The sequence below is a fragment of the Bombus huntii genome, chromosome 4 (assembly GCF_024542735.1).
Source record: "Bombus huntii isolate Logan2020A chromosome 4, iyBomHunt1.1, whole genome shotgun sequence".
NCBI classification, from domain to species: Eukaryota; Metazoa; Arthropoda; class Insecta; order Hymenoptera; family Apidae; genus Bombus; species Bombus huntii.
The window spans coordinates 13,313,276-13,326,119 of record NC_066241.1 but is presented as its reverse complement, the minus strand read 5'-3'; the positions used below and the strand labels follow the sequence as shown (position 1 = coordinate 13,326,119).

At 33.4% G+C, this 12,844-nt stretch overlaps 1 protein-coding gene across 2 annotated transcripts in view; it reads right to left on the bottom strand.

Moving 5' to 3' along the window:
• The window catches only part of LOC126864452 (ras-related protein Rab-37), a 179,736-nt gene extending 167,115 nt beyond the window's left edge, over window positions 1-12,621 (bottom strand). The window contains exons 1-2 of one of the 2 annotated variants that reach the window (XM_050615820.1): window positions 8,940-12,621; window positions 8,770-8,868 (exon numbers count right to left, since the gene is read on the bottom strand). The gene's annotated coding sequence lies outside the window, so the exon portion shown is untranslated. The remainder of the gene's footprint in view (window positions 1-8,769; window positions 8,869-8,939) is intronic. The other variant, XM_050615823.1, reaches the window with a different exon arrangement.
• Between the last annotated feature and the right edge of the window lie 223 nt (window positions 12,622-12,844).

Below are 12,844 nucleotides of genomic sequence, written 5' to 3'. Positions count from 1 at the left end.
CGGTAGATTCCAAGTTAATTAAATTTTTGCATACTATTTGTTAGTTTGAAAAGAAATACTTTCAAAAGGACGATTATAACACAAACATGACTTTAATTTGAAAGATTCTGTCATCACGCGTTTTGCGTCAGCTTCATCCTTCCAAAATTAGTCACTGCAATTAGTTTTCTAAATTGACGGTAATGTGGTACGTACGTAATCCGCATGTGTAGAATGAAGTATAGATTTGATGTAGTAAATAATTAGTTTTTGGAAAATTTCATCTTAGAGGTATTATCCCCAGATCATGTTCTTTTTCTCCTAAATGTTTCTAAATATCTATTCAAAGAGATATAGGAGATGGTAATTAATATATTATGCTTTCTTGTTTCAACCTTATAAAACATTCTTTTTTCTTAAATTTAGTAGTTATTTTCATAGTTAAGATATTAATTCTTCAAACTGTCTACATGATTCAGACTTAACTAAACTATATGATTATATAGGTACCATAAGTATGATATCTATATGTATAAGTATGATATGTATATTATAGGTAATTGAATGTAAGCCAAGTCCATTTCTTGACCGCGAGGCCAAAAAGTACAAACTAATAAATACATACATAAATGTAATATCGAATAATGTATATACATTATCTACTACATAGAGCCTGATAATTTGAATGAAACATTCAAATATTTTAAGATGAACATTTCATAATACGAATAATTTTGACTAAATATGTACTTCCTTCGGATATACCTAGTAATTATCGAAGAATAAATTATCTCAATATAGAGCCTAATTAATAGAATAAAACACACAAATATTTTAAGATAAACATTTCATAATACGAACAACATTCGCTAAGTATGTACTTCCTTTAGATATAATAATTATCGAAGAATGAATTATGACCATATAGAGCCTGATGATTGCAATGAAACACTCAAATATTTTAAGACAAACATTTCATAATACGAATAATAATATTTCCTCCGACGAATTTAGACGATCTCAAATTAATATCAAATTGTAACTGAAATTTTCCTCAAATTCCATTTCAATCTAAGAAAATCTAAAAAAATCTAAAAAAAAGACAACGTTATTTCATAACACGAATAATAATATTTCCTTCGACGAATTTAGACGATCTCAAATTAGTATCAAATTGTAACTTAAATTTCTTTCAAATTTCATTCCAATCTAAAAAAGTCAACGAAAGTCAACACCAGTCCAAATTTGAACCGAACAATCACCATTTAAAAAGAGAAATCTAGACATCCTAATGAAGATCCCGTAGGAAGCGGTTCCTCCGCGTTTCCATCATTCCCGTTTGTGGCGGCATCGAGTCGGCACGATTGAGATTTCTGCAAGCAGGTGGTCCCCCGTAATAAATCGTATTGTAAGCGATCCCCTCGGCTAGCCACCTGCGAATCGATATCTCGACCGGTCGGTCCAAGGCGGCTCACATGCAAATTCGCGGGTATCATGGGAGGAAAGGTTCTCTTCCTGTCGCTTCGCCTTCTCACCGTCCTTCCTGTTCTCTCGCGACCTCCTTTTTCGCCCGACAAACTCCTTCGCGCACCTGGAACGATAGATCGTTCCAATCGTTGATCGACAACTCGCGAAGAACATTCTTATTCGCTCGTTTTCGTAGCAAATTTGTTTTTCGAGCAAAAATTTAAACGTAGTCGAGCTAACGAGTATCTATTAAGGTTAAATCTGAAAATTTAATGTTCAACATCGAGGTGATCCAGGAACATTGCTTTTTTTGTGATGGAAGTTCATTTATAGTTCACATTATTACGTTACTCTCATTATCATTAAGAGACGGATGTATCTTGAAAGAGTGTAATGGAGTATTTGATTGAGAATTTGGCTAGAAATTTCGTAGATTTTCATTTGATTTCATCCGTACTATAAGTTGATATTCGTGAAACATTAGATAGACGTAGTTAACACGTTAAGCGCCAAGCCTGTTTTGTCTTCCTTTCCGTTTAGCTCGGGATATTCGATTTCATCGATCTGCTGGCGGCCAGAGATCTGTGCAAGGTTGCGTGTATATCTTCGGATATATTTCTTCTATGAATTTATCGCAATCTGTACTCTACATTCTGTTAGAAATGCTTTCTCTTCGGTTAATTGTCTGTGGTTCGTGTCCCAGTGCAATTTATACGAAAATATAAGTTTTTAATTGTATGCCAACAGTGACTAACGCGGCCTGAACGAAGAGTATACTGTCAGTCACAGGTGACTGACACGGCGCTTAACGTTCAATGAATTGTTCAAACAATAGAATGGCAAAGCTTTCTTTTTTATTTAACCCTTTTGGTCGATGAAGGATTGTTATTCTATTAGCATTCGCTAAAAGAAATCTGCAATCATTTTCTTTCAACACAAACATGCGCTGCAGTTTTTGTTAAAATAATATCGCTGTATAAAGATATATTTTTATCAATTTCACATTTCACATTTTCATTCTTCTATTCTACAAAAGTTGTTCACATGGCTACGATCCCACCACGGCCTTGTGATACGTTAACAAAGCAGATGGGAAAAAAGGTATTCGCAGAAACGTGAATGCAATAGCTGCCAATGAATACGCCAAAATTAAAGGCACGTACAATAGTTGTCGCGTTCGTCCCGTTTCGATTCGATTCTCTTTGACGTTGTTCCACTTGTTGATATTAAGCTCTGTGCACACTTGGACTGATATGACCATATAACAATGTTTATTTGTCGCACTGTCATATTTTACTTGCTCTTTTTCATCCTTTTATATGGAATGTCATTTAACATTTCTTGAAATATCATTTTTAGGATATATAGTAAAATATCTATACCTATCTATCCGATCAGCAAGATTTGTAAACTGTATAACGTCTTTTTTTTCAAAATAAAACCTTTGATTTCAAGAAGTTTTGTTTTGATTGTATCGATTGTATAGTAAACATTCTCGGAGTACGAAGGATTAAGAAAATCAAAGAATATTCAGAAAGTAAACGGTCAATGAATGGAACGAACACCCTATATATATAGTAGTTTTAAACGCGGATAGCAATTTCTATCAATGTACATAATAATAATAATATCCTGTAATAACGAATAATCTCTCAATTATATAATATTAATAATCGAGTAACACATTTATAATAGCAAATCACCGACATATTATGTTATATAGTAAATTATATTATAATAGAAATTACAGTATATTATCCATAATTTCAACACTAATTTCCTCACATAAGATGTACATAGTTATCCTAAATTGCGGTGATTGGTTACGTACAATGTAACCGCGAAATCGTTTAATTGTTTGTTACGAATATTTGCAATTGTCTTTTTACTATAAAGTCTCGTTTTAAAATCAGGATGCACGTTATGTATCGGAAGATACGATATATATTAATAGCGTGTACACATCATATTGGTCAATTACATCCCACGGTGGCAAAGACGAAACGATGTCTTAACGCAGCAAGCGCATCGTTTCTGAATAGTTAATCGTAGGCATCAATCCGACCGGCTCTCCTCCAGTCGAGCATGCTCGATTAATTAGCAATAAACACGCCAGTACACGAGCTCGATCGCTCGATTACATATGCCAGCGGAAATTGATTTCCAACCATCGACCGATCAACTTTCAAACAGTTCAAGCTAATTTGTATGTTGTCCCAGGTAAATGACAATAATTGACGTTTAATAAGACTGAATTATTATAATAACGTACTATAATCTAAATTAAGCTAAAACGAGATGTTGTATGTTTCTTAGATATTATGCATACACGTAGATACAGGCTGTTTCTAAACTAAAGTTAATTTCAATCTATTTATTTATTCAACAATTTTCTCTAACTTTATTACACTTTCGCTCCATTTTTGTGTATCGTGTGTAGTTTAAATTGCATTGTTGACATTAATCTGTAGATTCTCGGGTATTTGTGATAAATCTGAAGATGCAAAAATTGCACAGAATGTTATATATGTTGAATATGTAAAATATTCAAGGCGGGACACGTACTCGTTAGAATGAATTTTCGAATTTCGAATATTCGAAATTATTATTATTAGTACTAATTAATATTAATATTATTTCGTATACGAATTTGCACAGAAATCCACGGTCTATTAATTACAGTGTAAGTTTCATACTTGCATTTGCACACGCTGACATTGACAGAACTTCGTTTCAAATGAGTTTAATTTAATTTAAACTTAATACCTTCTAACACTATGATAAAGGCAGAGAAAGTTATTAACCTTATTTGTTAAAACCTGGATTCTAGTTTGTCGAATTACAATATCGAAATGTAAACTATCGTCGATCAGTGCAAGGAAAAGAATTTCACGTATGAACTGACGCAACAGGAGCTTCGTTGGTTTTGCTCGTCCCACGAGGCGTTAAAAGTCAAAGTCGCAGCCTGAAATATCGTTATTATGTTCGTAGCAGATATTACCGGGGCCGACTATTGATAGACCAGCCGCGAAAAGAATGCGCCTGTCGCGTTTAAAAATAACTCGTGACACGCGTTATCCGCGAACGCTATTTTAATCTCTCCGTTGCTTCTTTTGCTTGTTGTTCGAATCGTTGTTGATGTTGAATCATCGTGCTGGGATTGATTGGTTACGTTAAGGGAAGTGATCGATACATATTGCGCAATCCTGTGTCCTGAGAAGTTGCGGCAGATGATGAAGCATCAAGGTTTTTTTAATTCTTCAAGAGTCACATTTTACAATATTTTACATTTTAATTCTTCCTCTCAGAAGTCAGACTCATCAATTACGTCTTTCGTTCATCTGATAATTATACTTTAATATTTATTACACTTCAACTTTCATAAAGTTATATATCATAACAGTTGTTCATGACTTTCCTCAATTTTCATATTATGGCAATTAATTTCTATTCAGTTAAATCTTTTCGTCCTGATATTTTCTAAACCTTAATGTACCTACTACATACAACTCACGATATCGTTGTACCGCAAGAAATACTAATTTCTGTCATTCGGTTCAAAATAATCACGGAATACCTGAGCAAACGAAATTCCCAGTACTTCAGTATCCGAACATTTCTTTTCTATATTAAGCTTTAATATCTTAAAATAAATAATCTAATTTAAATGATCTAATCGAGGTGCAAAAACGCGACTGGACGTTGGCACATTGACATTCAAAAATATCTTGCACGTGAAATCAATGCTTTCTTTTATACACGCTGATTTCAGATAAAAGATAGTAAACGTTGCGTTCGATTATTAGCTTTCTGCGTGTTGTTAGTACAAATCGATTGAAACTTTCGCAAGCATATTTATGAGCACAGCGCAAGTATGTAAGCTGGAAGTTGATGAGCCGTGTGTATCGTGCGACGACCGAAATAATTCTACGTCGCGATGGTTTCGGAGCATCGTCTCCGGCGACTGCTCAAATAATAAATTATTGAGCCGCATCGCATGCCACATCGTGGCCACGTCGATGCCTCTCCGGTGAAAATCGATTCATCGACTCACCGTCCCGCCATTCAGAAGCTTATCCGACGTGAATCGCTGCGACGTGTAACGGACGTCGAAAAAAGTACGGGTTAGGTACATCCTCGATAACAGGACACACGGCCATGTGAAAGAACCTTTTTTCATGCCTTTGTTCGTTGTTTTTTTTCATAGGTATATGTCACGGTATTCCTGCTGTTTTTCGATGCGTACCTTTTATATTTTACTCGTAGGCATTCGATAAAAAATAGTGGAAAATATTTCGAATATTACTGTTCTCGTTCTTGTAATTCATATTAAACAAAATATGTTATATTTCTGTGATCGTATTAGTAGATCGATTGGAAAGTTCTATTGTCACATCGTTTGTATATTTATAATTTTGTTTCAAGATTTTCACAAATGAAGGTATACATATGTATATTTGAAACGTCAAAACACATGCAGTATTTAAGACAAGCTTTGAAATAGAACAATTTCTTCAATTTTTCAACAGATAATTTCTCCACCAATATATTATACAACTCTTTTATACGTCATATTTTAAGGATTGAAACATACATATAAATTAAAACTCAATTTGTAGATATCTGGAAGAAAGTAGAATATTTATATAAAATCATATAACTTAATCCAAAATAATGTAAGTTACTTGCAATGTAACGATACCAATTGAGCGTTAGTGGATATGCCTATTGATCGACAATTCACCAATAATACATTGATTTGTATTAAGCCATTGATTTGTCGCAAGAATACCGACTTCTTGACGTTTCTGCCGCCATTCAAGCCCGATAACATCGCATCGGATCTATTATAAAATCGTTTAAAATCGTTAAACGATCCTGCATAACAAGAGCAAAAAGTGCAGCTATTTCCACTCATTCACGTGACAATACAATACGCATTGAACGCGTTAGATGGTCTCAATAGTATTGCGATCGTTTCTTCGCGGTGCCGCGAAATTATGCCTTCGATCATAGAATTATGGGATCCGACCGATCGATAAATCAATCCCATATGGGGAATGCACGTGGGCAACGGAGAACGAACGACCCTTCGCCGACTTTTGCGTTCAACTCGATCAGTTTTCACGCTCTACGAAAGCATCGTTATCGTTTCTTTGTTCTCCTGCTTTTAGCGTTTGTAACAATAAACACGTTACGTACAAGTAGATTGCGGATTTTTATGTACCTACGCGAAATTTAATGATGCAAAAATGTATAGTATCGGGGAAAAACATATATAATACAGTCAAATATAGTATCTACTTGATCAAATATTTAGTAGGTAATACAATTTTCCATCTACATCTGATTTCTTAATTTGCCTTCGTAAAGATATGAGTTTGCATAGATATCCGCAGTCACGTAGACTACAAATAAATAAAACAGAGAATTTAAATGAAACCTTACGTGAAAATTAAAGTTTGATTCTATTAGAAAACAATAGTCGAATAGAATGAAGGTAATTTCAATTTTAATAGGTTGCATTTGGAGATTAGTTGAAACTAACGGCAAAGGGATTATTTTTACTTCAGTTTGAAAACTACTTTGAATTTGCATACCTTAAATTTCGCTTAAACTTTGGAAACGTGGGCTTAAAGCGAAAATATAGAATTGTTTAATATGAAATTGTAGAAGATTTCCGAGAAAGTCGAAACTTTCTAGTACAAGATTGCTAAAAAGAACTGGAATATTCTTGTCTTAGGCCGCCTTGAGAAAGCTACAACTTTCTTGTCCCAGGTTCTCTAAGAAAACTAGAATTCTACGGTCTAAAATGTAGAAGTCCAAGAAAACTGCACCTCTAGTATTATATATGTCATATATATACATTCTCAGATTGTCTATGAATCTTTCCTAATAAGAGAACAATATCCTGTTATTAAATTTCCAAAAATTCTATTTGCTAAAATTGTAGATCACTCTAATCTTATATTCTCCAAAAATAATATCGGACACGTGCGAAGCAATCAACGCTGAGTTAATACCAAAAACTCATTATACTTGATTGATAAATTGATAACACAATTCTAATAATATTCTCTGCGACATTACATGATTTTAAGGAGGATTGTATATTTTTTCAATCCATAACAAATTATAAAGTATTCCATGACAAAACTATAAAACGCCTTTGTGTAAAATTTCCATATACGAAATTTGATATAAAATTTTATTATATTTTAATGTTAAATTAATTCCAAAAGAATATTCATATATTTTCTATATTCATGTATATTTTGTATTGCTCTACCCATATTGTATTTTTGTATATTCATTGTGTTGAAATCACCAATGGAATTCTATTTTTCCGGGATCGTTAAGTTCCAATTCTTCCAATATACGGACCGATAAAATGTTTCGTCCGTAGTATTTTCCATCTGTGATAAAAGAACCTCATGAATTGCGGTAGAATTTACGATTCAGTCTTCTTTTATTCGTTCGAATAAGCAGGAAATTACAGGGCCGATCGCAAAACACTGTGGCATTCAAAGCCTTTCGACCAATCGATAAATCAGTTCCATACGCGGAACGCGTGCGGTTAAAGGTGCATTTGCACTATGCGACAGGCGCACAGGTAAATAGACTTGCCATATTAGCGCGTGAAACATCATACATGTGTGAAAAAACCAGTTTAATTGGAAGCTTTTAATTCAAGAAATTAATTCAATTTTTCGACTATTTAGGATATCCTTAATTATATGTATATCAGAAGTTTGTACTTCATAAATAATAAATACATACATTGTAATATGTACATATAAATAATGAATAATTATAATAAAGAGTTATCCTCATTAATCAAGTTATTTCAACTATTGAAAGCGTATACTAATATATTAACTTGAAATATCCTTTCATATTTCAAATAAAGTTGGCGGTCTCTTAATTGTTTCTTAATTTGAAAGAAATAATGATTGTTAGCTGAAGTAATGTTATGTCTAATTCTATGATTACTGATATTGGTCCATTAATTGGTTCACTAACTTTATATATAGCAATCCATATTTCATTAGATATATACACATTATTAATATTATTTCTGGAAGCCAGATTATTTATATTCAAACAATTTCAACTCACATAACCTATCTTTTTATATATATAAGCTTGAAATTAAATTATATATCAAGTAACTTGATTAATGTGAGGTTTTAACCTATAATATCTACACTTACATATAAATAGTATATTACCCTTTTCCAGAAAAATAAAAAGCTAATTATTTGTTCTAGTCTTAACAAATTCAACTTTAAAATGTTTAACCTAAACAATAAAAACAATTACCTTTCTTTACACCTTAAATCTTCATGAAGAATCAAAAGAAATATAAAAGAATCTTTCTTCGAATAATACCAGCAATTCAGAGACACCTTGCATTTATTCCTAATGAAGAAATAACAAAATATAGATTAATCCAAATAATAACAACTATTACTTTTATACACGTTTAATACCTTCGTTCAGAATAAAAAAAAAAACGAAAAACAATCCTCTTCTACATAATATCAGCAGCTCACTGACACCTTGTATATATTTATTTCACCTCTAATAAAACGGACGAAGCCAGGATACGCAATAGATCAGTTGGTAGCATCACGAGGGCACTTTAATTGGACTCGTTAGTCTCGATAATCGATGAGACTCGCAGCGCGGCGAGCGAGGTCTCGCAAACCGTGAACGGTAACGCGCGAAACGCTGTTAAGTCGTAGGCGCGTTTACACTTTCGCCGCTTAACAGGATTTAGCGGACCCTCGCGAAATAAATCTCGGTTATTTCGGTCGTGGATCGCCGCTGCTCTCCGGCCTCGTCGCACTCTGCTTAGGGAAACTCGCATAAATTCCCCCGTTAGCTCAATAGCCTGCGTTTCTCTTCCGAATTATAGGTTAGGTTACATCCGTGAATCATATTCAATGTGACAAAATCGCGAGCACGAATTGCATGCATACTGTTAGTCGATATGTTCGGTGAAATTTGTATAACGAGATGGTTAGTGATTTTGAAGAATTTTGTGTATCGCAGAAAATTTGGTGAATTGAAGATTGTGTGAATGCTGTTATTATGATCGAGTGTGTGTTATTACAAGGTATTTGTTTGTTAATGTAACATTTTATATTGGTATAAGAGATTTTCGTATTGGAATTTTTAATTTTATTTATTATTATGAGCGTTTTGGAATGTGTGAATGAATTATTTAATAGGTTTGTCAAGTATACGCATGTAATGAACAATTCTTCCAATTTAAACTAATTCATTGATGAAACCATTCTGTTCCTATTTGGATATTTTTTCCTTATAGCAGGTACTTTACGACTAATTCGCATTTAGACTCGAGCACGCTATATATGAATACTTCTATTGTGTTCGAGTGTGTATGATTTCAAGGTATTTTTATTTTTATTGACGTTTCTGCGTTGAATTTTAATACTACCAGAAATCTTGCATAGTTAAATGTCACGTAACAAATACTTTCCGCGCCAGGCATCAAAACAAATAAAAATTTTATCCAGCGGCTAAAAATTCATAGCTTTCAAATAAACAATACGTCAATTAATAAGTACCTATTAAAATAAAATAAAAGATAGTCATTTCTGTCATCCTAAAACTCTTTATTATACATCGCGTAAAAAGCAACATTTGCATACGTCACATGTCAATTTGACACCTCAATCTCAACTAATTCTTACAATTAGATATCTTCAGAACATACATTCCCTTAATATACTACCAATTGTTCCCAAAGAGGCACTTCAAACCGGAATCTTGCCATTAAAACGGGGTCGCGGTATCCAAAGATGAGAAGAATCAGCGTTAGTCGCTTTCGATCGCAGTAATTAAGGATTTTCCGGTGGGAAGCGAAGCTAACGAGCTGCTAACGAGCAGCTACGCTCATCATAATCGAAGCTGGACGATCGTTCGCGAAGCACATCGATCCCAAAGAATCGTGAACCATCGTCAACCAGTCGAGAAAACTAGTCGAAGTGTGGTTAAGTCGATGGAAAGTGTCGCGAACGTCACTGATCTTAATCTAGGATTACCGAAGCCGGTTTATTCGCGACAACTTCTATCTTTCTCTCTTCGTTTCATCGAGGTTTCTCTTTTCGTTCCGGGTTGGCTCCTTTGCCGGCGATCTTTCGTGGTCCACCGACTGCACCCTTCACCTTGCCTGTTTTCTCTTGCTCCCTTCCTCTTTCTGTCTCTCATTTTCTCGGGGAAAAATCTGCCGGTGGTGCACGGTTTTAATGAGTCTCCTTGAAGCCGGCCGCTCTTCTGCCAGTGGCGTAACACTTCCGGTGGCCTTTCCGTGCTCGATTCGCACTTTATCAGCTTGTTGTCGAGCTCTCTTGAATGGTTTTGTAATTTTGAACAGAGATACGAATAATTGTTTATGGGATTTTGACTAATGAATGAAATATAGATTTTTTAGATGTGTGATGATTAGCCTGCGGATTTAGGCGAATTATGATGGTTATTATGATTACAGTGCTTAAATTACGATGATTATTGTGCTAGATTATGATGATTAGATTACCGATTTATGAGGATTTATAGTTTTATAGACACGATTAAGGAAAGGGGATATAAATAGAAATTTGTTTCGCCTTCTAAAGATTGTAACATGAGTACTTTATTTTGAACGTTTTGTATATTTTTGTACATTTATATTTGCCATAAATACATAAATATTCACAGTATTTGAGGTTTTCATTGTTCGTGGTTTTTCTTTATTCCAATATGTGGCCTTTTATATTATATTTTGTATGAATGGCAAGAATTAATTAATTCATCACAGTTTAAAGAGATTAGAAATTCTTAGATACTAATTCAGATAGAACTGTTGTAGTATATTTTGAAAGATAGTTCAGACTTCACAGAAGATCGATTGATTCCAATATTGAAATTCGCAAATAACCATTGAAATAATAAAAAGAGTGCCTGATACAATTTAAATAGTATTCCAGGGAGGAATATTTGATCTTAGCTGATTTCTATCGAGTCTTTCACCACATGCTACGACACTGTCGCGACTCTTGGTTACCTCTTCTCTGTTCCTCGCGTCTTTTTTCCATGATCCGCCTCCGCAGTCCGCCACAACCTTCTTGGGTCTTTCAATATTCACGTGGTTGCTCGAGAACCACTCTTTCGTAGAAACATCTACGCCATTCCACCATTTTTCTAGATCATATACCGCTTTCAACAAAGAGAAGCGGAAAGTGTACGCGAATATTCTGAAGTATTTGAAATTTATAATTCACTGATATTCTAATGATAATTTAATTATAAAACTCTCGACTTATACATCTATAGAATATAAGTTACAATTAAAATGATACACCGAAAATGATAACTCTATGGAGTTGTGTCTATACCTGAATAAAAGAATCGAGAAATAATCTTATTAAAAGTTCCTGGATATTTTCAGTAATTATAAAACAGGAAGATATTAAAAATGTATTATTATTTGGTAGGTTTGTTGATTTTAAAATCTCATTGTAGAAATCGTCGTATATTATCTCTATTAGACATGTACGACTGTTTTATAGATAAGATAATATTATCTAATAACTTCATTTATGTATTATGTATATATTTTTGTTATATGTAACTTATTGATAAAACATTTACGAACCTAGACTCGTATCCTATTTCTTTCAACTTTTATTATATAATATGCCGATATCCGTCATTTTCCTGATTCTTGCACAAATTCCAGTGTTTCCAAATTAACCTGAACGTTCAAGCAGTAATTTTCTTCTCAAGTTTGTACGAATTTGTTTGCACATTCGTAATTGTGATGGTCTTTAGAACGCAACTGTCTAAGTAATGTCTTAAAATATAAAAGCATCTATAAAAGAAGAGCATTGCTTCAATGCAAAATTGAAAGGATACACGACCAGCGAAAGTTTGAGATCGCTGTGTATTTTATATTTTATATAGTCCAAAAATTCGAAAAGAAATCAATTTAGAATTTCGCTATCTCAGACAACTTTTTAGGAAAAAATTGTATCGAAGTAAAGGATATTGTCATTAACAGATTGCAAACTGTTGTAATTTTATATCTTCATAAATATTACTAATCAAATGGAACGTAAATGAATCAAAATTTGTTTCACCTACTAGATATTACAATAAACTCTCTACTTTGGGTATTTTACATATTTTTGCATATCGCGTATATTCTATTGATTTCTATACATTGAAATTCTCCAGAAATACATAAGCTTCTGCAGTCTATCGATTGATATCTGTAGCATTAATTTCGAATTAATAATGAAACTAACACGTATATCAACGGAGATACAATTGGAAAAGAAGGTGGTAACCAACAAACAGTAAGATAATCTAAGATGATCTAAATGTA